We start from the raw sequence: 26,650 nt of genomic DNA, 5'->3' as shown, positions 1-26,650 counted from the left end.
ATGCAAAAGGATGAAGAACCCTATTCCAGTATGATCGAGAACCGACAGATGATTTGCCGTGCTGTGACAGAGAATGTGAGCATATTCTTCACTGAGAGGATGGGATGTAGCCATTGATGACGGTGATCCCCTACATACAGCTTGCCATAGGAGGACGTGCGTGCGTGAATTAGAAGACAGAGGAAAGCAGAGATTCAGAAGACAAAGCATCTCCAAAACTCCAACATATTCTCCATTACTGCATAACAAGTAACCTTTAATTTATGCTCTCTTGGTTATTTGCAATTCAACTGATAAACATAATTGACTTCCTAACTAAGATTTACAAGATAACTGATGAGTATTTTGGTGGAAAAATGAATTTCTCCCAAAACACACAAATCTAACCGGCAAGTGTACCGGGTCGCATCAAGTAATAAAAACTCACGGGAGTGAGGTCGATCCCACAGGGATTGAAGGATTGAGCAATTTTAGCTTAGTGGTTAATTTAGTCAAGCGAATAAAGATTTGGTTGAATGTTTTGTGATTTGCAGAAATTAAATTGCATGGAATTAAAGAGAACAGGAAATAAATTGCTGAATCTTAAAGAACAAGAAATTAAATGGCAGAAACTTAGAATGCAAGAAATGTAAATTGCGGAATCTTAAAGTGCAAGAAATGTAAATGACTTGAATTGTAAAGGGGATTGGGACTTGGATTTGCAGAAATTAAACAAGGAAAAGTAAATTTGCATCAAGCAGAGAAGTAGAAGAGGGTTTGGGTTAAATCGGATCTTGAAGCAGAAAAGTAAATGAACATGAAAACAGTAAACAGAGAATTAGAAATTGAAAGTTCAGATCTCAGGACCCAGAGACTAGAAAACCGAGTCTAGATCTCAATGCCTTCCTAGATCCAACAAGAACAATTGCAAGGGAATTGTAAATTGCAAGGAAAGTAGATGAAGAGCAATTAATAGAAATTAAATTCAATCAAGCAGTAAATAAAGCAGAGGGATCCAAGGATGAGATTGAAACAGAATTTCTTCAATTCTCCAACCCAAGATCCAAGACAATTGTAATTGAAATTGAAAGCAATAAAACTAAGAGGAAGAGAAGTGAATTCTCCTTCCCCAAGACTAAGAAATTAAAGATCACTCAATATCCAAAGCTCTCCGAAAACTATTATGAAAATTCAAAGGGAAAAGCTCCTCGAAGAACTTGAATTCTATCCTATTTATACACTTTCTTCAAATGATCTTCAAGCCTTGAGTTGGGCCTTTCCTCTTGGTGGAATTGGGTTGAAAGAGGCCTTGGTTGATTGCTCTTGGAGTTTGGAGAAGAACCAAAGTGAACCAAATGAACCGGGTTGGAGTTTTGCAAAAGTTGGAGTAAAAGTTTGAGCAAAAGTTAGGGGCTAACTTTTGCTCCAACTTTTCATATCAGCCACCATAACTTGCTGCTATCCACGTTGGGACAAAAGTTAGGGGTCTAACTTTTGCTCCAACGTTGGCCTCCTAATGTGTACTTATGGCACCAACGTTAGCCCAAAAGTTAGAGGCTAACGTTGGCACAAACTTTTGCTCCTCCCCTTGTATTTTTCATGTGCCAACGTTAGCCCAAAAGTTAGGGGCTAACGTTGGCGCAAACTTTTGGTGGCCAGGGAGGTTTTTCTTATGCCAACGTTAGCCACCAAGTTAGGGGCTAACGTTGGCGCAAACTTTTGGTGCCCAGGGGTGATTTTCATGTGCCAACATTAGCCCAAAAGTTAGGGGCTAACGTTGGCGCAAACTTTTGGTGCCCAGGGAGTGATTTTCAAGTTCCAACGTTAGCCCAAAAGTTAGGGGCTAACGTTGGGGCTAACTTTTCACCCAAAAGTTTGTGCAAAAGTTTGAGGCTAACTTTAGGTCCAGCTTTTTGCTTCCTGGTTCAATTTCACTTATTCCATTGTCCTCTCTTTACTCCTAGCTATTCCTTCTTGCTTCAACCTTTCTCCAAGCTTTCTTCACCTATCATTAATCAACCAAACACATCAAAGCTATGCTTAAAATCATGAGATATTCATTCTTTCATAATATGTGACAATTATAGTATAAAACCTCATGAAATAGCATGAATTCATACATGGTTGATTAAATCAAAGGAAGCATGAAAATCTACCTAATTGACTTGCTTGTAGCTCAAGAAAGTGCATAATTCTAATGAAAACAAAAGAAAAAGACTAGTTAAAATAGGCTAAGATGGCTTGTCATCACAACACCAAACTTAAAGCTTGCTTGTCCTCAAGCAAGAAATAAATTTATGCTCCAAGGTTCTTTCAATTATGATGGATTGAAGAATAACTTGTAAAGTTCAGTGAGTGAAGTGATCAGGTACAGTGGGGTGAACTCTAAATCATGTGCTCTTGCAAGGGCTTCAGTGCTTACTAGTCCTCACATATTGGGAGTCTTAGGTCTTAGGATTTTCATCCAAATGGTATCATGGAGATCTCTTTATATGTAGTCACCTTGAAGCAGCTTATAGTTTCTGTGCTTTGGCCTCAACTCTAAGTATCATGTCTCAAAGCGGCTCTTTAATTAAGCTTTCAATCAATACTCCTAAACCAGTTGGTTTTAAGGTATTGGGTGTTAAATCACCCCTAAGGATTTACTTGCTCAAGCCTCTTTCTTTGACATACTTCAACCACAAGCATTTACTAGGATAACAACTCTTTGAGTTTTTTTTCTTTTGTTTCTTTTTTTCTTTTTCTACCTAGTACTTGATGCTCAGAGCCTTGGGCCATGTTCTTTTTGTTTTTGTATTTTCTTTACTTTCTTTTTGCTTTGCTTGCTGCTTCTCGGATCAATTGATTTTTGAGAATCTCCACAATACTTCTTTGAACTTCATGTCCTACCTATGAGCTCCCATGCAAGTTTTCACAAGCATGCAACCTCAATACATAATCATACAACTAGAACCACCACTTCTCCCAATCTTTTGCTTGCCTCAAAACTGATTGATTCCTCAATCCTTCTTTTCAAAGAACTTTCATGTGATGCATTTCTTGAAAATTGAGTGCAAACAAGTTTTGAAGATAAGAATGTTGTGAATGATCAAGCATCTTGCTTCTTGAATCACAGAAAGACTATGCTATGCAGGCAGGCAGGGGTAAAAAAAAAAAACTATACTATGCAGACAAGCAAGGCAGATAAGGATACAATCCAACCTTCAATTACAGCAATATTTGATGTAAAACAATCACTTAACAATACAACCTGTTGAAGTTTACTTGCTTTCCTTCTTCTCATCATCATCATTCCTGGCCTTCATGTTCATCTTTCACCTCTTTGATTGATGATGCTAAACATCTCCAAAAGCTTGTGTGATACTCTGCAGTGATATTGAAAGTTGCTTGTTCCCCAAGCACTTGGAAACAATGGTTAATTTTCATGATTTATTTGCGGGCTTTTTGAACTTACTTTGGTGTGGGAACACCAAACTTAGTACCTTGCCAATGGTTAACCATGTGTGATAATTTCTTTTTCTTTTTCAAAAGTGATAGAACTGAAAACTAAGAAAAATAGTAAAATGGCTAACTAGTTCATCCAGTATGCTTGAAGCCTACATTATGCAGAAAGTGAGAATGTGTGTTACAATGGAGTTTTGGTGGACACCAAACTTAGAATCCTTCATTCTCCTTTATATTGTTTTGGTGTGTACACCAAACTTAGCTTCTTGCAATCTAGATAAAACTAATTAACCTTTTTATTGAAATAGATATAAAAAGATAGTTACCTCCGGTTGGGTTGCCTCCTAACAAGTGCTCTTTTATTGTCACTAGCTTGACATCCTCTGTGCTTGCTCAGCTCAAATTCTGAGCTTCCTTCTCCTTGTCCCATTGTCCTTCTAAGTGAGGCTTTGCTTTCTTCTCACTCGTTTCTGTGAGGTTTTTGGCTAATTGTTCCATTTGCTTCCCAATTCCCCCGAGTAAGTTCTCATGGTGTTTGTTCATCATCACTTGATGTGTCATCATTCTCTCTACTACGCTCTCTAGATTGGTGATCCTTTGAGAATTCTGTGAGATTGTGTGGTGATGTTGTTGCAGGTTTGGGAAGTGGTTGTTGTAGTTGAAGTTCCTTGGTTCCTGATGTTGAGGTTCCCTCATTCTTAGATAAGAATGTGGCTTCCATGGTGGGAACTGTGCATTCACTGTAGTGGAATGGAGAAAATCAAGTTGTCTAGCCATTGACTCCAATTGTTGCTGAGTTTGTTGATGTAGCTGTTTGCTTTGATTCATGACTGCCTTCATTCCTTCAAGATTCATCGTATCTTTCTCTGAAGTTGCATTCTGTGGTGTCTCAAAGGAGTGTTGGTTGTTGGTTCTCTTGTCATTGAAGATTCTTTGACCACCTAGTCATCACCACAAGACAACATATATTAGTTTTGTCCAACCGTGGCAAGAGTGTCCCTTTTATTAATATTATATGAATCATCAATTCTCATATCCATTTGAACCGTGAATCTCCTTGGAGGACACCAAACTTAATGGTTGGTCATGTATAAAGAAATTGTGTCTCTTCCTTCAATTAGTGAAATCCTACTGTCACTCTTAGTTAAATGTTTATAAGAATTGCTTTCTTCCTAATTTTCTTTTTCTCTTTTTTTTTCATGAAGGATCAATTGTGTCCCTAAATCGGTGCATCAAGGTTTGATGAACACCAAACTTGTTTCTTGTCAAAGGGTACGTCACAATTGATGCTTTCATTACCGGAAAAGAATTTTTCCATTTATAAGATTTTGGAAAACAACAATTGTATGATTATTGATGCATGAATTTCTAATTTTCATGAAGCTATGTGGACACCAAACTTAGTGTTTGGCCATATGCTTTGTCAAGACACTCCAAGCATGCAAAATGGAATTATTTGTAACATTGGTTTAGTGTGCTTGAAGGCACACCAAACTTAGAATATGTTTCAAAACAGTGCATACAGTCAATGGACATGTTCATGAAAAGAGAAAAGAATTCATGCTCAAATGATCATAACTTATTGAATTTAAAATGACATGAATCTTAAAGCATGGGTTGCCTCCCATGGAGCGCTCTTTTATTGTCATTAGCTTGACATTGAGGCTTTCTTTTATGGTGGTTGGTGCTTGTAGGGCCTCAATTTGTCTCCTCTGACCGTGATCCTCTTCTTTGTTCTCTGGTGTTCAATTTCAGCATGCTCTAATGAGAGTATGTTGCTGACAGTGTAGTAGTCCTCGGTTTGTTGATTTGCCCCCAGCTGTTGATATATCAGTTGCACTTTGTCACCTTTGGAAAGCCCCTCTGTTGGAATCTTTCTGTTCTTCCAACCCCTTTTTGCTTTGTTTCTGCGTTTCATCTTTCCTTTTGTTGATCTTTCTTTTCTGGCCGTAGGCTTTCCTTGGGACCTCTCTTTTCAGTGGCTAATACTCTAATATCCTCTTGGGCTTCTTCATCAGTCTGCACAATCCTTAGCATTGGGATGTTGCTGTGACCTTCCTGGTCATTTTTCATATAGTCTTTCTTCTCCTTGCTAAATTGTGCCTCTGGTAATACCTTCAGAGTGACACTCTGGTCATGCATCCTGAGAGTTAATTCCCCTTCCTCTACGTCTATGATAGCTCTAGCAGTGGCCAAGAATGGCCTTCCCAGTATAACAGAGTCACCATCATCATCGTTTGATTCTAGAACCACAAAATCAGCAGGGTATATAAAACTGTCCACCTTGACCAAAAGATTTTCAATTACACCCCTGGGGTATACCATTGACTTATCTACCAGCTCCAGAGACATTTGTACTGGTTTGACCTCCTCTATATGCAGCTTTTTCACCAGGGAGGATGGTATTAAGTTAATACTTGCTCCGAGATCGCACATTGCTTTAGTGATGGTCAATTCCCCAATGGTGCAAGGCAACAGGAAGCTCCCTGGGTCCTCAAGCTTGGGAGGAAGCCCCTTTTGAATCAAGGCCCTGCATTCCTCAGTAATCACTATGGTTTCTTTCTCATCCCAGCTTCTTTTCTTGTTGACAAGCTCCTTCAAGAATTTGGCATACAGAGGCATTTGCTCAAGTGCTTCAGCCAAGGGAATATTGATTTCCAGCTTCTTAAAAATCTCAAGGAACTTGTGAAAATGCTGGTCTTTAACCTCTTTGTTGAACCTCTGGGGATAAGGCAGTGGAGGTGTGATGCTCTTTCCTATTTGCTGCTGTCCCTGAGCCACTTTCTTTGAGCTATGTGGCTGGTTGTCCTTCTCTTTAAGTTTCTCAGTGCTTTTGTTTGGCATCACGACTTGCTCCTTAGCTTCATCGTCCTTTGCTTGCTTCTCATCCTCTGTTGGTTCTTTGATGCTCTCTGCTTGTTTCTTTGTAGTGTCATTGTTGCTTATCAATGTTCTCCCACTCCTTAATTGTATTGCCTTGCATTCCTCCTTGGGATTTGGGATTGTGTCACTGGGCAGTGAGTTTGAAGGTCTCTCAACAGATACTTGCTTGGAGAGTTGCCCAATCTGCCTCTCTAGGCTCTTTAATGATGCTTCATGGTTTTTGTTTGTTATTTCCTGGTGTTTCATCATTTTCTCTATCAAGGTCTCTAAGTTGGTGAGTCTTTGAGGTTCAGGTGGTGCTTGTGGTGGGTTGTGAGATGTGGGTGGTGGGTGGTAAACATTTTGGTTGGTGGAATGGTTGTTGGATTGGTACTGGTTGAGATTACGGTAGTTATTTTGAGGTTTTCTGTATGTGTTTTGGTTAGTCTGCTGCTGGTTGTAGTTTTGGTTGTTTCTTGGGTTGTTTTGGTTTGAGTTCCTCTGCCATGGTTGTTGGTTTTGGTTGTGAGTGTCTCCCCATCTGAGGTTGGGGTGATTTTTCCATGAGGGGTTGTAGGTATCACCATAGAATTCATTTGGACTTGAATGCATGTACTGGACTTGTTCCTGCTGTTGCTCCTCTTGGATTTCTTCATTTTGCCCCCATGTGGCTGATGGTTGGCTGGTGTTAACTGCTGCAACTTAGAGGCCATCAATCCTCTTGGTCATTTGCTCAAATTGTTGTTGAATTTGCTGCTGCATTAATTTGTTTTGAGCCAGAATTGAATCCACTCCTTCTAGCTCCATTACTCCTCTCCTTTGTGATGGTTGGCGGCCTCTTTGATGAGCAAAGAAATATTGGTTGTTGGCCACCATATCAATGAGTTCTTGAGCCTCCTCTGCAGTTTTCATGAGTTGCAAGGAACCTCCAGCTGAATGATCCAAAGCTTCCTGGGATTTCAGTGTTAAGCCTTCATAGAAGTTCTGCAGCTTCTCCCACTCATTAAACATGGCAGGGGGACATTTCCTGATTAGAGCCTTGTACCTCTCCCATGCCTCATAGATGGGTTCAGCCTCCATTTGTGTAAATGTTTGTACCTCAGCCTTCAACCTTATAATCCTCTGAGGTGGATAAAACTTGGCAAGAAACTTGGTTACCAAATCATCCCAGTTGTTGATGCTGTCCCTTGGAAAAGATTCCAACCATTGAGTGGCCTTGTCCCTGAGAGAAAATGGGAATAGCATCAGCTTGTAACTGTCAGGAGGCACACCATTAGTTTTGACAGTGTTGCATATCCTCAAGAAAGTGGATAAGTTTTGTGCGGGTCTTCAAGTGGTCCTCCCCCAAAAGAGCAATTGTTCTGAACCAAAGTGATGAGTTGTGGCTTGAGTTCAAAATTGTTAGCATTGACATTTGGAGCTAAGATGCTGCTTCCACAATGTCTAGGATTTGCAAAGGTGTAGGAGGCCAAAACTCTCCTCTGGGGTGGGTTGTCATTATTGTTGTCTGCTCTACCTAGTGGATTGGTTGAATGTTCCTCCATCTCTTGAAATTCCTCGTCTGATTCCTCTTCTCCAACAATATTTTTCCCTCTTTCAGCTCTTCTTAACCTCCTGAGAGTTCTTTCGTCTTGTTCATGAAAATTGGGTGTGGTTCTTCTTGTGCCTGACATACAAGCAGAGCATGAGAAATGCACAAAACCAGTGACACTTCAATCTACTGCTAGATTGAAGTGTTAGTTAGTTTAAGCAAAAAATCAAACAGTTAGTGGGTTAATCAAAATTAAAGAAAAAATGCTTGATCTAGATCACCACCTCACTTAATCATTGTCAACCTAATCAATCCCCGGCAACGGCGCCAAAAACTTGATGAGTATTTTGGTGGAAAAATGAATTTCTCCCAAAACACACAAATCTAATCGGCAAGTGTACCGGGTCGCATCAAGTAATAAAAACTCACGGGAGTGAGGTCGATCCCACAGGGATTGAAGGATTGAGCAATTTTAGCTTAGTGGTTAATTTAGTCAAGCGAATCAAGATTTGGTTGAATGTTTTGTGATTTGCAGAAATTAAATTGCATGGAATTAAAGAGAACAAGAAATAAATTGCTGAATCTTAAAGAACAAGAAATTAAATGGCAGAAACTTAGAATGCAAGAAATGTAAATTGCAGAATCTTAAAGTGCAAGAAATGTAAATGACTTGAATTGTAAAGGGGATTGGGACCTGGATTTGCAGAAATTAAACAAGGAAAAGTAAATTTGCATCAAGCAGAGAAGTAGAAGAGGGTTTGGGTTAAATCGGATCTTGAAGCAGAAAAGTAAATGAACATGAAAACAGTAAACAGAGAATTAGAAATTGAAAGTTCAGATCTCAGGACCCAGAGACTAGAAAACCGAGTCTAGATCTCAATGCCTTCCTATATCCAACAAGAACAATTGCAAGGGAATTGTAAATTGCAAGGAAAGTAGCTGAAGAGCAATTAACAGAAATTAAATTCAATCAAGCAGTAAATAAAGCAGAGGGATCCAAGGATGAGATTGAAACAGAATTTCTTCAATTCTCCAACCCAAGATCCAAGACAATTGTAATTGAAATTGAAAGCAATAAAACTAAGAGGAAGAGAAGTGAATTCTCCTTCCCCAAGACTAAGAAATTAAAGATCACTCAATATCCAAAGCTCTCTGAAAACTATTATGAAAATTCAAAGGGAAAAGCTCCTCGAAGAACTTGAATTCTATCCTATTTATACACTTTCTTCAAATGATCTTCAAGCCTTGAGTTGGGCCTTTGCTCTTGGTGGAATTGGGTTGAAAGAGGCCTTGGTTGATTGCTCTTGGAGTTTGGAGAAGAACCAAAGTGAACCAAATGAACCGGGTTGGAGTTTTGCAAAAGTTGGAGTAAAAGTTTGAGCAAAAGTTAGGGGCTAACTTTTTCTCCAACTTTTCATATCAGCCACCATAACTTGCTGCTATCCACGTTGGGACAAAAGTTAGGGGTCTAACTTTTGCTCCAACGTTGGCCTCCTAATGTGTACTTATGGCGCCAACGTTAGCCCAAAAGTTAGAGGCTAACGTTGGCGCAAACTTTTGCTCCTCCCCTTTTATTTTTCATGTGCCAACGTTAGCCCAAAAGTTAGGGGCTAACGTTGGCGCAAACTTTTAGTGGCCAAGGAGGTTTTTCTTATGCCAACGTTAGCCACCAAGTTAGGGGCTAACGTTGGCGCAAACTTTTGGTGCCCAGGGGTGATTTTCATGTGCCAACGTTAGCCCAAAAGTTAGGGGCTAACGTTGGCGCAAACTTTTGGTGCCCAGGGAGTGATTTTCAAGTTCCTACGTTAGCCCAAAAGTTAGGGGCTAACGTTGGGGCTAACTTTTCACCCAAAAGTTTGTGCAAAAGTTTGAGGCTAACTTTAGGTCCAGCTTTTTGCTTCCTGGTTCAATTTCACTTATTCCATTGTCCTCTCTTTACTCCTAGCTATTCCTTCTTGCTTCAACCTTTCTCCAAGCTTTCTTCACCTATCATTAATCAACCAAACACATCAAAGCTATGCTTAAAATTATGAGATATTCATTCTTTCATAATATGTGACAATTATAGTATAAAACCTCATGAAATAGCATGAATTCATACATGGTTGATTAAATCAAAGGAAGCATGAAAATCTACCTAATTGACTTGCTTGTAGCTCAAGAAAGTGCATAATTCTAATGAAAACAAAAGAAAAAGACTAGTTAAAATAGGCTAAGATAACTTGTCATCAATAACCATAGATTGCTTCAAACCAACAATCTCCGTGGGATTCGACCCTTACTCACGTGAGGTATTACTTGGACGACCCAGCGCACTTGCTGGTTAGTGGTACGAGTTGTGAAAAGTGTGATTCACAATTTGTGCACCAGAGTCCTTTCAGGTTCTGGATCTGCTTCAACAAGAATGTTCTTGTCCTTGCTCCTGCTCATATGACAAAGAAGAGGGCACAGAAAAATAATAATAATAATATGAATCCTTTATACCACAGTATAGGGATCCCTTTGTGAGTGGAAGAAAAGAGGGAGACAAAGAATGTGATGTAAAGAAAGAAACACAACTGTGAGGAGGGCAGAGATGTGAGATGAGATGTTAGTAAATGAATAAATAAATAGAATAAGATGGGTGAGGGAGAATTTTTCGAAAATAATTTTTGAAAAAGAGTTAGTGATTTTCGAAAATAGTTTTTGAAAAAGGTTAGTATTTTTTCGAAAAATTTTAAAATCAAAAATAAAAATAAAAATAATTAGTTAATAAAAAAGAAATTTTTGAAAAAGAGGGAAGATATTTTCGAAAATTAGAGAGAGAGAGTTAGTTAGGTGGTTTTGAAAAAGATAAGAAACAAACAAAAAGTTAGTTAGTTAGTTGAAACAAATTTGAAAATCAATTTTGAAAAGATAAGAAGTTAGGAAGTTAGAAAAGATATTTTGAAAATTTTTTTGAAAAGGTATGATGAGAAGATATTTTTGAAAAGATATGATAGGAATTAGTTTTGAAAAAGATTTGATTTTTAAAATCACAATTAATGACTTGATTCACAAGAAATCACAAGATATGATTCTAGAACTTAAAGTTTGAATCTTTCTTAACAAGCAAGTAACAAACTTGAAATTTTTGAATCAAAACATTAATTGTTATTGTTATTTTCGAAAATTTGATATACAAATAAGAAAATTGTTTTTGAAAAATATTTTTGGAATTTTCGAAAATAACTAAGAAATTTGAAAAAGATTTGATTTTCGAAAATAACAGAGGCAATGTCAGTTGATCCAGATCACTTAGTTCATTGGTGAACAAGGGAGGTTCATCTTCCCAAGTTTCAATACCAAATAATTTGGCATTCAGCTTCATGATTGCACCAAGGAACTTGGCAGCTTGCTCTTCAGTAACATCCTCATTCTCTTCAGAAGAGGAATACTCATCAGAGCTCATGAATGGCATAAGGAGGTTCAATGGAATCTCTATGGTCTCTAGATGAGCCTCAGAGTCCTTTGGTTCTTCAGAGGGAAGCTCCTTATTGATCACTGGACGTCCTAGGAGGTCTTCCTCCTTGGGATTCACGTCTTCTCCTTCCCTTACAGGTTCGGCCATGGTGCTTATGTCAATGGCCTTGCACTCTCCTTTTGGATTCTCATCTGTATTGCTTGGGAGAGTACTAGGAGGGATTTCAGTGATCCTTTTACTCAGCTGGCCCACTTGTGCTTCCAGATTTCTAATGGAAGACCTTGTTTCATTCATGAAACTTACAGTGGCCTTGGATAGATCAGAGACTAAGTTTGCTAAATTAGAAGTAGTTTGTTCAGAGTTCTCTGTCTGTTGCTGAGTGGATGATGGAAAAGGTTTATTATTGTTAAACCTGTTTCTTCCACCATTATTAAAGCCTTGTTGAGGCTTTTGATCCTTCCATGAGAAATTTGGATGATTTCTCCATGATGAATTATAGGTGTTTCCATAAGGTTCACCTAAGTAATTCACCTCTGCTATTGCAGGGTTCTCAGGATCATAAGCTTCTTCTTCAGGAAAAGCCTCTTGAGTACTGTTGGATGCAGCTTGCATTCCATTCAGACTCTGAGAAATCATATTGACTTGCTGAGTCAATATTTTGTTCTGAGCCAATTTGGCATTCAGAGTATCAATTTCAAGAACTCCCTTCTTCATAGGCGTCCCATTACTTACAGGATTCCTCTCAGAAGTGTACATGAACTGGTTTTTAGCAACCATGTCAATGAGTTCTTGAGCTTCTACAGGTGTTTTCTTTAGGTGAATGGATCCACCTGCAGAAGTATCCAATGACATCTTTGCCAATTCAGACAAACCATCATAGAAGATATCTAGGATGGTCCATTCTGAAAGCATGTCAGTAGGACACTTTTTGGTCAGTCCTTTGTATCTCTCCCAAGCTTCATAGAGGGATTCACCTTCTTTATGTCTGAAGGTCTGAACGTCCACTCTAAGTTTACTAAGCTTTTGAGGAGGAAAGAACTTGGCTAAGAAAGCCGTGACCAGCTTATCCCAAGAGTTCAGGCTGTCTTTGGGTTGAGAGTCCAACCATATTCTAGCTCTATCTCTTACAGCAAAAGGGAAAAGCATGAGCCTGTAGACTTCAGGATCTACTCCATTAGTCTTAACAGTATCACAGATCTGTAAGAATTCAATTAAGAACTGAAAAGGATCTTCAGATGGAAGTCCATGAAACTTGCAGTTCTGCTGCATCAGAGAAACTAGCTGAGGTTTCAGCTCAAAATTGTTTGCTCCAATGGCAGGAATGGAGATGCTTCTTCCATGTAAATTGGAATTAGGTGCAGTAAAGTCACCAAGCATCCTCCTTGCATTATTATTATTTTCGGCTGCCATCTCCTCTTCCTGTTCGAAAATTTCTAAAAGGTTATCTCTGGATTGTTGTAATTTAGCTTCTCTTAATTTTCTCTTCAGAGTCCTTTCAAGTTCTGGATCTACTTCAACAAGAATGTTCTTGTCCTTGCTCCTGCTCATATGACAAAGAAGAGGGCACAGAAAAATAATAATAATAATATGGATCCTTTATACCACAGTATAGGGATCCCTTTGTGAGTGGAAGAAAAGAGGGAGACAAAGAATGTGATGTAAAGAAAGAAACACAACTGTGATGAGGGCAGAGATGTGAGATGAGATGTTAGTAAATGAATAAATAAATAGAATAAGATGGGAGAGGAAGAATTTTTCGAAAATAATTTTTGAAAAAGAGTTAGTGATTTTCGAAAATAGTTTTTGAAAAAGGTTAGTATTTTTTTCGAAAAATTTAAAAATCAAAAATAAAAATAAAAATAATTAGTTAATAAAAAAGAAATTTTTGAAAAAGAGGGAATATATTTTCAAAAATTAGAGAGAGAGAGTTAGTTAGGTGGTTTTGAAAAAGATAAGAAACAAACAAAAAGTTAGTTAGTTAGTTGAAACAAATTTGAAAATCAATTTTGAAAAGATAAGAAGTTAGGAAGTTAGAAAAGATATTTTGAAAATTTTTTTGAAAAGGTATGATGAGAAGATATTTTTGAAAAGATATGATAGGAACTAGTTTTGAAAAAGATTTGATTTTTAAAATCACAATTAATGACTTGATTCACAAGAAATCACAAGATATGATTCTAAAACTTAAAGTTTGAATCTTTCTTAACAAGCAAGTAACAAACTTGAAATTTTTGAATCAAAACATTAATTGTTATTGTTATTTTCGAAAATTTGATATACAAATAAGAAAATTTTTTTTGAAAAATATTTTTGGAATTTTCGAAAATAACTAAGAAATTTGAAAAAGATTTGATTTTTGAAAAAGATTTGATTTTTGAAAAAGATTTTGAAAAAGATAAGAATTTCAAATTGAAAATTTTGATTTGACTCATAAAAAAAAAACTTGATTTTAAAAATTTTTGAAAAAGTCAATCCAATTTTCGAATTTGATGAGAGAAAAAGGGAAAGATATTTTTTTTTATTTTTGAATTTTTATGATGAGAGAGAAAAACATGAAAATTATGCAATGCATGAATTTTTTTAGATCAAAACATGTGATGTATGCAAGAATGCTATGAATGTCAAGATGAACACCAAGAACACTATGAAGATCATGATGAACATCAAGAACATATTTTTGAAAAAATTTTTAATGCAAAGAAAACATGCAAGACACCAAACTTAGAATTCTATATTGCTTAGACACTAAGAATTCAAGAATGCATATGAAAAACAAGAAAAGACACAAAACATGCAAATGCAAAGATCAAACAAGAAGACTTACTAAGAACAACTTGAAGATCATGAAGAACACTATGAATGCATGAGAATTTTCGAAAAATGCAAGATGCACATGCAATTGACACCAGACTTATAACATGACTCATGACTCAAACAAGAAACAGAAAAAATATTTTTGATTTTTATGATTTTCTAATTTTTTTTTGGATTTTTATTTTATATTTTTCAAAAATTATTTAGAAAAAGAAAAATAAGGATTCAAAATTTTTAATATGAATTCCAGGAATCTTATGCTCTAAAGCTCCAATCAAAGGGTCAGGCATGGCTTAATAGCCAGCCAAGGTTTAGTATGTAACTCAGACATGACACGTCTAACATGCCCTACAGTCGTATTAGACATGGCTTTACAGCCAGCCATGCTTCATGAAACACTAGAATTCATTCTTTAAAAATTCTGAAGAAAATTACATTTTTGAAAACACACATTTTTTTTTTCGAAAACAAAGGAGAAATTTTTGAAAGATTTTTGAAAAATTTTTGAAAACAAAACAAAAAAAAAATTACCTAATCTGAGCAACAAGATGAACCGTCAGTTGTCCAGACTCGAACAATCTCTGGCAACGGCGCCAAAAACTTGGTATGCGAAATTGCTACTCAGGTTGTGAATTGTTGTTCGAAATTGATTCCCCGGCAATGGCACCAAAAACGGATGCACAGGACCATGGTCTAAACATATCTTCATAACTTCGCATAACTAACCAGCAAGTGCACTGGGTCGTCCAAGTAATACCTTACGTGAGTAAGGGTCGAATCCCACGGAAATTGTTGGTATGAAGCAAGCTATGGTCACCCTGTAAATCTCAGTCAGGCAGATATAAAATAGTAATGAGGTTTTCGAATTTAATTAATAAAATAGGGATAGAAATACTTTTGTAAATCACTGGTGAGAATTTCAGATAAGCGAATAGAGATGCTTTCGTTCCTCTGAACCTCTGCTTTCCTGCTATCTTCATCCAATCAGTCTTACTCCTTTCCATGGCTGGCTTTATGTGATACATCACCATTGTCAATGGCTACTTTCGGTCTTCTCTCGGGAAAATGATCCAAATGCCCTGTCACGGCACGGCTAATCGTCTGGAGGCATCACCCTTGTCAATGGTTTCATCTTATATTCTCAGTGAAAATGGTCAACGCACCCTGTCACGGCATGGCTATTCATCTGTCGGTTCTCGATCATGCTGGAATAGGATTTACTATCCTTTTGCGTCTGTCACTACGCCCAGCAATCGTGAGTTTGGAGCTCGTCATAGTCATTCAGTCATTGAATCCTACTCGGAATACCACAAACAAGGTTTAGACCTTCCGGATTCTCTTGAATGCCGCCATCATTCTAGCTTACACCACGAAGATTCCGATTAAGAGATCTAAGAGATACTCATTCAATTCTAATGTAGAACGGAAGTGGTTGTCAGGCACGCGTTCATAGGGAATGATGATGATTGTCACGTTCATCACATTCAGGTTGAAGTGCGAATGAATAGCTTAGAAGCGAAATAAGATGAATTGAATAGAAAACAGTAGTACTTTGCATTAATCTTTGAGGAACAGCAGAGCTTCACACCTTAATCTATGGAGTGTAGAAACTCTACCGTTGAAAATACATAAGTGATAGGTCCAGGCATGGCCGATTGGCCACCCCCCTCTGATCTAAGAACCAGGCGTCCAAAGATGTCTAATACAATAGTAAAAGGTCCTATTTATAATAAACTAGTCACTAGGGTTTACAAAAATAAGTAATTGATGCATAGATCCACTTCCGAGGCCCACTTGGTGTGTGCTTGGGCTGAGCTTGAATGTTACACGTGCAGAGGTCATTTTTGGAGTTGAACGCCAGGTTTTGATCCATTTCTGGCGTTCAACTCTGGTTTTGGATCCTTTTCTGGCGCTGAACGCCAGAATTGGGCACAGAGCTGGCGTTGAATGCCAGTTTGGTTCCTCTATGCTTGGCCAAAGTATGGACTATTATTTATTGCTGGAAAGCCCTGGATTTCTACTTTCCAAAGCAATTGGAAGCGCGCCATTTAGAGGTCTGTAGCTCCAGAAAATCCATTTTGAGTGCAGGGAGGTCAGAATCCAACAGCATCAGCAGTCCTTCTTCAACCTCTGAATCTGATTTTTGCTCAAGTCCCTCAATTTCAGCCAGAAAATACCTAAAATCACAGAAAAACACACAAACTCATAGTAAAGTCCAGAAATGTGAATTTAACATAAAAACTAATGAAAACATCCCTAAAAGTAACTAGATCCTACTAAAAACATTCTAAAAACAATGTCAAAAAGCGTATAAATTATCCGCTCATCACCTACTATATCCGCCAAGCTCCATCCAATTGCTTTCTTATGTTTTCTCAGTACTCTGAGTAGTTGCTCTTCTTGTTGAGAAGTGAGTTCCCTTGCAAAGATGACTGGGAACTTCTGCTTGTCCTCAAGGTAAGCATACTTGAGGTGTGGAGGAAGGGGCTTTAATTCTAATTTATGCTCATAGCTAGGCTCTAGATCATCCGGGGCTGGTGACAATGGTAAGGTCTTTTCATTATTTTTAGAAAACGTCCCCACACTTGGACCTTGCTCCATATACTTCTCTTCTAATTCTTCCTGGTGAACTTCAGCTACAGTTTCATCAATAATGTCACATTGGAAGATAGAATGATCTTCCGGAGGATGCTTCATAGCTTCGTTTAAACTGAAACTCGCTGTTCTGCCATCTATCTCAAAGGAGTAAGTTCCTGAGAATGCATCCAGCTTGAACTTTGAAGTCTTCAGGAATGGTCTTCCAAGCAGGATTGATGATGGTCTTCCTGAGTCATTAGGGGGCATTTCTAGGATGTAAAAATCAATGGGAAATGTATACCCCTTAATGTTCACTAGTACATCTTCACCAATTCCAACTACTGTGATGATACATTTATCTGCTAACACAAAACGAGCTGCTGACCTTTTTAAGGGAGGGAGCCTCAAAGTATCATATATAGACAAAGGTATTATGCTAACACATGCTCCTAAATCGCACATACAGTTAGAAAATATCACACCTCCAATGGTACAGCTAACCATACATGGACCTGGATCACTACATTTTTTAGGTATATTTCCCATTAAAGCAGATATAGAACTACCTAAAGGAATAGTTTCTAATTCATTAATTTTATCTTTATGTATGCACAAATCTTTTAGATACTTTGTGTATTTAGGTATCTGTTGAATAACATCAAAAAGGGGAACAGTTACCTCGACCTTTTTGAATATTTCTACCATTTTGGGGTCAAGTTCCATTTTTTTTCTGGGCTTCCTTGCAAGTTGTGGAAATGGAATAGGAGGGGCGCGAATTTCACCTTCAGCATCCCTTGGTGCTTCATTCTGTGGTTGAGCTTCTTCTTCTTCGACTATGTCTGGTACGTCCTCTTCTTCTTCAGCTTCTTCCACTTCCACCACATCCTCTGTTGGCACGTTTTCTGGTGGGTTTGGCTCCTCATGGTTCCTCTCCTGCAGTGTGGTTCCGGACCTTAGAGTGATGGCATTGATGCAACCCTTGGGATTAGGTAGTGGTTGAGAAGGAATTCCATTAGAACTTAAAGGTTGATGTGTGGAATTAAGTGAGGAATCCATCCGGGAGACGAGAGCTTGTAAAGTGGCAGTTAAGACATTCAGACTAGAGTTGAGCTGAGCATGCATGTCTTGTTGTCCTTGTGCAAGAGAACAGAGTATCTCGTCTTTTGATGAGGAATTAGAATAAGCAGTTTGAGAAACTTGTTGTTGGGTTTGCTGCGGTCCTTGTGATTGTATTAGGTGGGGTGCTCTGTAAGGTTGGTTCTGATTCTGCTGTCGGTTGTTGTTATTAGTATTCCACCTCTGGTTTTCATTATTGTCTCTGCCTCCTCTGTTAAAGTTATCCCTCCAGCCATGGTTAGAATTATCTCTCCAACCTTGGTTGGAATTATCCTGCCATCCATGGTTATTTTTGCCACCTTGGTTGTAGTTGCCACCTTGTTGATTGTATCCTTAATTCAGGCGGTCATAGAAGTTTTGAGTGGCTGCCACATTGTTGTCTTCCTGGAGCTGTGGGCATTCATCAGTATAATGACTATAATCAGCACAGATCCTACATACTCTTTGTGGAACTAACTATTGGCTCTGTTGTGGTGGAGGCTGAGCTTGTTGTGCTTGTTGTTGATTCAACTGCATCTGCTTCAGTAGGTTGGTCATTTCACATATACTCTGGGTGAGAGCAGTAGTCTCTTTGCTAGTGGAAATTTCTGCAACAGCCTTGGAGTTACGCCTCTGTCTGTGATTCCTAGTGAACTTAGCTAAGTCACTGATCAACTGGCATGCTTCATCTGTGATTTTGTACTTTTTCAGAGAACCATTACTGGCACCTTCTAGTGTAGTCTTATCCTGGGGATTCATGCCTTGGGTGAAGTAGCTGATCAATACTAGTCTATCAATCATGTGATGGGGACATGCGTCCAGGAGATTGTTGAAGCTTTCCCAATATTCAAACAGAGTCTCTGATTCACCTTGAACAATGCAGGAGATCTCTTTTCTCAGTCTATCTATGACTTCAGCAGGGAAATATTTTTCCAAAAATTCTCTTTAAAGCTTGTCCCAGTTGGTAACAGTCGCTTGAGGTTGGGAGTAGTACCACTCCCTCACCTTCCCCTCGAGAGAAAAATGGGAAGGTGATTAACAGAACAGAAGTTTCATCTGCACCATGATGCCTAATAGTAGAACAGGTTGTTTGGAAATCTCTAAGGTGCTTGATAGGCTCTTGAGCAGGTAAGCCATGAAACTTGGGCATCAAGTTGATCAGTGCAGTTTTTAGTTCAAAATCTGCAACTGCAGTCGGGTGATGTACTTGATATGGCTGTAGTGTAAAATATGGGGCTCCTGCCTCCTGGAGAGTAATCCTCCTAGGTGCTGCCATGTTTTCTGCGCGTAAATCAACTAGATCAGTAGTAAATGAGCTTGTCTCGCTCTCAGATGGCGGTTCAGATTCGCCCTCAGATGAGACTGGTGAGTTGATAATAATCACTTCACCACCCTCGGAGGCTGACCGACGTCGAGTTCGTCTAATATGTGAAAGATTTCTTTCAATTTCAGGGTCAAATGGAACTAAACTCGGATCAGGCAATGAACGCGTCATTCAATGAGAAAGACATGTAACTCATGGTAACGGAAATAAAAATAAAATATGCAAATAAAATAAAATATATACACTAATTAATAATTTAGCACATTATTGCAACTCCCCGGCAACGACGCCAAAAATTGGTGCGTGACAGAAGTTAACCAATTAAGAGATTTCAATTAAGAGAACAGCGTTGCACATATAGCTCTTAACCGGCTAAGATCTGCCTCACCAATTTAAAAAGGGTTGTCACAAATTTTAGAAATAAAATACTGGGAGTATGAGTCCCAGGTCGTCTCCCAACGAGTTACAGGAAAGAGTGCTAATTTATTAATCAGAAAGGTCCCAGAAAGTTGAGTTTGATAAGGAGCAATTAAAATAATTGTGAATTAAGGCAATAAAAATAAACTAAGAATAATTATTGATACTTTGAATAAAAGGCCTTGATTGGGGGAATAATTAAGTGGAACTTCTATCCTTGTGGGAATCTTCTCAAGTGTGGTGTAAAAAGGTTATTGTTCTCACCCGATTTCCCCTTACTAAGTAAGGAAAGGTATGGTGATTGAACTAACTCTTACCCTCAGGTCCTAGCCCTCTCCCTTGGGGAGGTTTAGTGTTAGTAGGTATGGAATTAGCCAACAACGTCGAGTTTAACCAAGCACTTGAGCATTCCAACTCATGTATCACCTCTTAATCAACCCCATGTCAAGTAGAAATTCTACTCCATTGACATGAAATTAATGATCATAAAAATATGAGAAGACATAATTAATTAAAATAAAATGGAGAATTAAAATCAATTAAATAAAAATAACTTCATATATTAATAAATCCAAAATGTAACATACTTAATTGAATAGAGTCAATGAGTAACTAATTAAAAATAAAGGAATAAGGAAACAAACTAAAGTAATGTCTTCAACGGAGGTAATGGCTTTCAGCATCCCAAAAATCCAAGCAAAAGCATAAACTATCAATGTAATACAACTCTAAAAAATCAGATCTAAAAGTAAGTGTAATCCTAATGTGATGAATCTCAATGTGTGTGGATGCCTTCTGAGCCTCTGCATGTTTCCTAGGTTTAATCTGTGTTTTTGGGCCAAAAACTGGGTCAAAAAGCGGTCCGAAATCGCCCCCAGCGTATTCTGTTATTTTTGCAGATCGCGCATGTCACGCGTACACGTCGTCCACGCGTTTGCGTCATTCGGCTTTTTCCTTGCCACGCGTTCGCGTCAGGTGTGAAGACTCCAATTCACGCGTTTGCGTCAGGCACGCGTCCGCGTCGCTGCGAATTCTTCACTTCACGCATTCGCGTGGGCCATGCGCTCGCGTCATTGCTCGCTGCTCATCTCCTTGGTTTCTTGTGTTCCTTCCATTTTTTGCAAGCCTCCTCTCCAATTTCCAAGTTATTCATACCCTATGAAGCCTGGAACACTTAACACACAAATCACGGCATCGAATGGGATAAAAGAGAATTAAAATACATAATTAAAAGTCTCTAGAAAGCAAGTTTTCCACCATGGAGTGATTTTGGGAAGTAATTGAAAATACATGCTTATCATACGAATAAGTGGGTAAAGATTTGATAAAACCACACAATTAAACACAATATAAATTATAAAATAATAGTTTATCACTGGGTAATTGTGGATCGACTAACAAAGTCGGCTCACTTTTTGATACGTAAAAAATTAATTTCACGTAACTACCGGCAAGTGCACCAGGTCGTATCAAGTAATAAAACTCACTAGAGAGTGAGGTCGATCCCACGAGGATTAAAGGATTAAGCAATCAATGGTTAATTGATTAGCCTATTTAGACGGTTCATATTGGAGTAATAAGCAACAGGAAATGTAAATTGCACAAAAGTAAAGGAAAGCAATAAAGTACAGAGAAGTAAATTGACATAAATATAAAGTGCAAGAAAGTAAATGACATAAAGTAAATGTAAGAACTAAAAATAAAATAAACATTGGGATTGAGAGATATTGAATTATCCGGATCAATTGCTTTCATCTCTTCCTCAATCAATGCATTTATTGATCTCTTGGTAATCTTAGGAGATTGAATCCCAATTCCTTGCAAATTTAATCTCTCTAAGCTTGAACAATTGCCCAATTCCTTGATCTAATTGCTCATGGGAAGAGATGAAGTACGATCATTGATTATACCACATGTTTTTCCAAATCAAAGTATTGGTAGGATTACATGTCACTATATCCATCCAACCCCCAATCCGGTACAACATGAGAAAGTATTTCTAGCATGATTTCCTCATTCCTCTTCCAAGGTTCAGAGAAAATCCAAGTATGAGCAATTTCTCTTCCGAGACAATTGTTCAATTGGATGAAGATCGAAAGCTTTCAAGCAAATTAGGAGAAAAGAAAGAAGAAGAATAAGGAAAACAATTTAATCAATCGAATAACAATAGAGCTCTCTTTCCCAATAGAAAGAGTTAGTAATTCATAACAAAAATATTTACAAGTAAGAAAATGGAAGAGAAGAGAATGGTGGAAAGGCAGAATGTATAAAGTGCAGAAAAATAAAGATGAAGATTAAAAACTCAAAACTGGAAATGAATGTCCAAGAATTCATAAATGAAAATTACAAACTATAAACTGAACTAGTACTAGGGAAGAAAAGAAGAGAAATAGAACAAGAGTGTATGAGGGGACGGGTCCGAAGACCCACTCCCCTTGGAGTGTGCTAATTCACAAAAGTTCGAATTGGTCTTCACTCTCTCCCCCTTCCTTCAATTCTTCCTTATTTTCCCATTCTCAATGAAAAGTAATGCCTATATATAGGCTTACAAACTGAAATGAAAGAGAAAATCACAATTGAATTAAAATTCCTAATTTAGATGCTTCATGTGGATTGGATTGATTGATGTTAATGGGCTCTGCTTGCTTGAAAGGTGAATGCATGATCAAGGCCTTTAGTGGTGTTGCCCATGTTGAAATATGCTCCCAGAAAAGGAATGTTGGAGCTGGCATTAACACACTAACGTTCCCACCAACGTTTTCCCGGTCATGCGTACGCGTGGGTGACGCGTACGCGTGACCCTTGTTGCTAGCGTTAAGAACGAGCATTGGAGACAATGTTGGTGCGCCAACATTCTTCTCACTCGTGCGCGTGGGTGACGCGCACGTGTGACTTGTCAATTTTTCCCTTCTCACGTGTACACGTGGGTGACACGTACGCGAGGCCTCTGATTTTTCTCTTCTCACGCGTAGGCGTCGGTGACTGATGAGCGAATTCTTTGATGGTCTAGAATTTCTCTTCTAGAAATAAGAACTTCGTTGTAAGCATAGTTCTAAACCAACAAACAATTTTCACATAAAAAATATTAGTTGTCACAAGTACAAACCCGAATGAAAATTAACCGAAGTATTTGAATTCCGAGTCATCTCACAAGGAATTGCAATGAAGTGCTCAATTATTGGCTGTGAAAATGCAAGGGGGTTTGATTTTTATAGTTTGATAAGAAAGGTAACCAACAAGAAAATAAATAATAAGAACTAATAAAATAAAAGAAAAGATCTTTTGGCTAGACATAGGTAATTGAGATCACCATCCTTGTCTACAAACCAATTATTGATAATTGTGAGGAACCAAGCTCATTAAGTGTACTTCTATACTTGAAGTATGTCAAATGGTTTAATCAACATCAACCTGTAAGTCCCAACCTATCTACTAATTAGATCAGTAGTGGGTTAGTGATGCACGAAAAACTTGTCTCGTAACAAATTTCCCTTCGACAAGTGTACCGAATTTGTCGTCAAGTAAAAACTCACAATAGAGTGAGGTTGAATCCCACAGGGATTGATTGATCAAGCAACTTTAATTAGAGGAATGTTCTAGTTGAGCGAATCAGAATTTGAGTTGAGAATTGCAGAAAATTAAATGGCGGGAAAGTAAATAACAGAAAAGTAAATGCTAGAAATAAAAAAAACTGAATGTAAATGACGAAAAGAAAATTGCAGAATCTTAAATGGGAATAGGGTAATTGCTCATAAAAGTAAGTGACAGAAATTAAAGAGAATGGGTAAGATCAGAAATGCGGAGTTCATTGGGCTCAGGAGATGTTGCATTCTCCGGATCAATTTCATTTTCATCTCTTCCTCAATCAATGCACTCATTGATCTCCTTGGCAATCTTAAGTGATCGAATTACAATTCCTTGTAATTCAATCTCTCAAATCTTGATCAATAGCCAATTCCTTGGTCAATTGCTCATGAGAAGAGATGAAGTATGGTCACTGATTATACCATATGCATTTCCCAAATCAAGTGTTGAGAGGATTATAGTCACATATCCATCCAAACCCAATTTGGTCCAACATGAGAAAGCATTTCTAGCATGATCTCTTCATTCTTCTTTCAAGGTTCAGAAGAGATCCAAGTTTGAATAGCTTCCTTTCCAAGATAACTACCCAATTGGATGAAGATCGAAAGCTTTCAAGTAAAATCAAGAGAAAAGATAGAAGAAGAATAATGAAAACTAGTATTGATCCATCAAATTACAACAGAGCTCCCTAACCCAATGAAAGGGGTTTAGTTGTTCATAGCTCTGGAAAATGAAAACAAAGATGGGGAATACATGATGAAACTAGAAGTGCAGAGAAAGTAAAATACAGAGAGTAGTTCTATGCCAAGAGGCTCCCTATAATTTCCAACTCCCAATTTAATTCAAAGCTACTCCTATATATACTACTCTTCTGTTCTTCTAGTTTGCTCTTCAAGTCTTGGGTATGGGCCTTTGGATCTTGAGTTTGAAGCACTTATCTTCTTCATTGGGCTTGGCTTTACTTGCAGAGAGAAAGTGTGAAGGGGGCAGAGACTTTATCTCAGGACGTTAGTGGTGTTAATGTTCAGTGAAAATATGGGTTTGAGAACGTTAGTGACAATCACCTCTTTCACTAACGTTCCTCACCAAAGTAAGAGCCACGTTAACTTCAATGTTAGTGGCACAAACGTTGCCACTAACGTTGCCTCTATGCCCTTCGCACACGTTACTGGGACTTACCTTTCCCAGTAACATTGAGAAGTCTCCCCCTTCCTTACGTTAGAGTCCACGTTAACTTAGTTAACGTGGCTCTTTTAACGTAGGCATGCCAACCTTCGAGAACGTTAGTGACACTTACCATTGTCACTAACGTTCCAATGTGCCCCTATTTCTCACGTTAGAGTCCACGTTAACTAGGTTAACGTGGCTTCTAACGTGGCCATGCTAGCCATCTCCAACGTTAGTGACAAAGTTGAGTGTCACTAACGTTGGCTCATCATTCCCTTATCCACGATAGCTTCCACGTTAACTAAGTTAACGTGGGAGTTAACGTGGCTCATAGTGGCTTGTGTGGGCTCATTCCAACGTTAGTGACAATGTTGGGTGTCACTAATGTTGGCGATCACCTCCCTTCTTCACGTTAGCTTCCACGTTAACTAGGTTAACGTGGGAGTTAACGTGGCTTATTGTGACTTGGCCAATGTTAGTGATAAAGTTGAATGTCACTAACGTTGGCTTCCCCTTTACTTCTTAACGTTAGAGGCCACGTTAACTAAGTTAACGTGGCAACTAACGTGGCCACTTATGAGCTTGGTTCAACGTTAGTGATAATGTTGAGTGTCACTAACGTTGACTCCATTTCCTTTCTTCCATGTTAGAGTTCACGTTAACTTAGTTAACGTGACTCTTAACGTGGGCAATGATGGCTTCGAGAGCATTATTGGCAATTACTTTTCTCATTAACTTTGCAAGTTACTCCCATTCCATGTTAGTGTTAACGTTAGTGTAACTAACGTAGCCACCAATGTGGTTCTTCTTCCTTTGTCCTAAAATCAAGCAATAGAGTGCATCAAAGTTCTAATCCAAGTCATGGGAAATGCAACATCCAATTTGTCATTAAATCCATGCAAAATCCTCACGAAATCATGTAAAGTGCACAATGTATGCTTGAATCAAGATGTAAGTGAATATCTACCTAAAACTAGCTTATTTCCTAAGAAAATGCATGAAACTACCCTAAAAACAGTAAAGAAAAGGTAAGTGAAACTGGCCAAAATGCCCTGGCATCAGTTAGTGTCAATGGGTATCAAATTGATCACCAATGGTTCTTAAATCACCAATTCAATGAGACCTAATGACTCAAGGACAATCAATTCCCTTAGGCTAGGCCAAGAGTTAAGAAAACTACTCAAAAACTAGTGGAAGCATTTTAACAAACACCTAGAGTGCAAGAAAAGTAAACATCACCACATACCAAAATTAACAAGATCCATAACTATCATAAACAAGAAATCAACAATAACAGTGGAGGTAATGTAAAAGAAACATGGAAACATAAAGTTGCATTGAAAGAAAAATAGAAACCTAACAAGAGTGTATGAACATAAAAGTGATATGAAAAAGAAATTAACAACAAGAACTAGAAGAACAAAGGTGTAACAACAAGAAATTAAAAGATAAAAATAAATCAAAACAAGAATTGAAAGATGAATTTGAGAGAATTAAACCTAAACTACCCTAAATTCTAGAGAGAAAGGAGAGCTTCTCTCTCTAGAATTCTAACCTACAACATGATGAAAACTAAACTATGACTACTTGGTTCATTCCCCCTTCAATCCTTGGGTTCAATATCATCAGAAATGAGTTCGATTGGGCCCAAAATGAGCTAGAAATCGCCCCCAACGAGTTGCTTAAAGTGGACCCACACTGCTCCATCGGCGCGCATGAGTACAGTGCGCGTGCGCGTCCATTGACCTCAAGCAACTATAGAAAATTTTATATCATTTTGAAGCCCCGGATGTTAGCTTTCCAATGCAACTAGAACCGCCTCATTTGGACCTCTGTAGCTCAAGTTATGATCGATTGAGTGCGAAGAGGTCAGGCTTGACAGCTTTACGGTTCCTTCATTTCTTCATGAGTTCTCCCCCTTTGCATGCTTCTCTCCTCACTTCTTCCATCCAATACTTGCCTTATGAACCTGAAATCACTCAACAAATATATCAAGGCATCGAATGGAATTAAAGTGAATTGAATTTAGCTATTTGAAGGCTTAAAAAGCATGTTTTCACATTTAAGCACAAATCAAGGGATTGCAAAACCATGCTATTTCATTGAATAAATGTGAGAAAAGGTGATAAAATCCCCCAAATTAAGCACAAGATAAACCACAAAATTGGGGTTTATCAGTGATGTGTACGCGTGGCCACCGATTTTTCCATGCATTTTGTTGAGCACGTTGGAGATAACGTTAGTGAGGCAACGTTCCCACCAACATTGGTTCATCAATATTTGCATGCCAACGTTGGTTCTCCAACTTTGCCACCAACGTTGGTTCTCCTCCTTGCTTTCCTCTGCTTCTACTTTGCCTATCATCAAACAAATAAGTTCATCAAAGTAATATACAAGATGATCTTTATATGCT

The 26,650-nt window shown here is 38.2% G+C and overlaps 1 non-coding gene across 1 annotated transcript; it reads left to right on the top strand.

Moving 5' to 3' along the window:
• Positions 1-12,164: 12,164 nt before the first annotated feature.
• On the top strand, positions 12,165-12,272 carry LOC112745600 (small nucleolar RNA R71). Its single transcript, XR_003173519.1, has one exon. It is a non-coding gene; the product is annotated as a small nucleolar RNA R71 (small nucleolar RNA).
• The last annotated feature ends 14,378 nt before the right edge of the window (positions 12,273-26,650 follow it).

This window comes from Arachis hypogaea, chromosome 14 (genome assembly GCF_003086295.3).
Source record: "Arachis hypogaea cultivar Tifrunner chromosome 14, arahy.Tifrunner.gnm2.J5K5, whole genome shotgun sequence".
Classification (NCBI taxonomy): Eukaryota; Viridiplantae; Streptophyta; class Magnoliopsida; order Fabales; family Fabaceae; genus Arachis; species Arachis hypogaea.
This window is presented reverse-complemented; position numbering and strand designations above follow the sequence as displayed.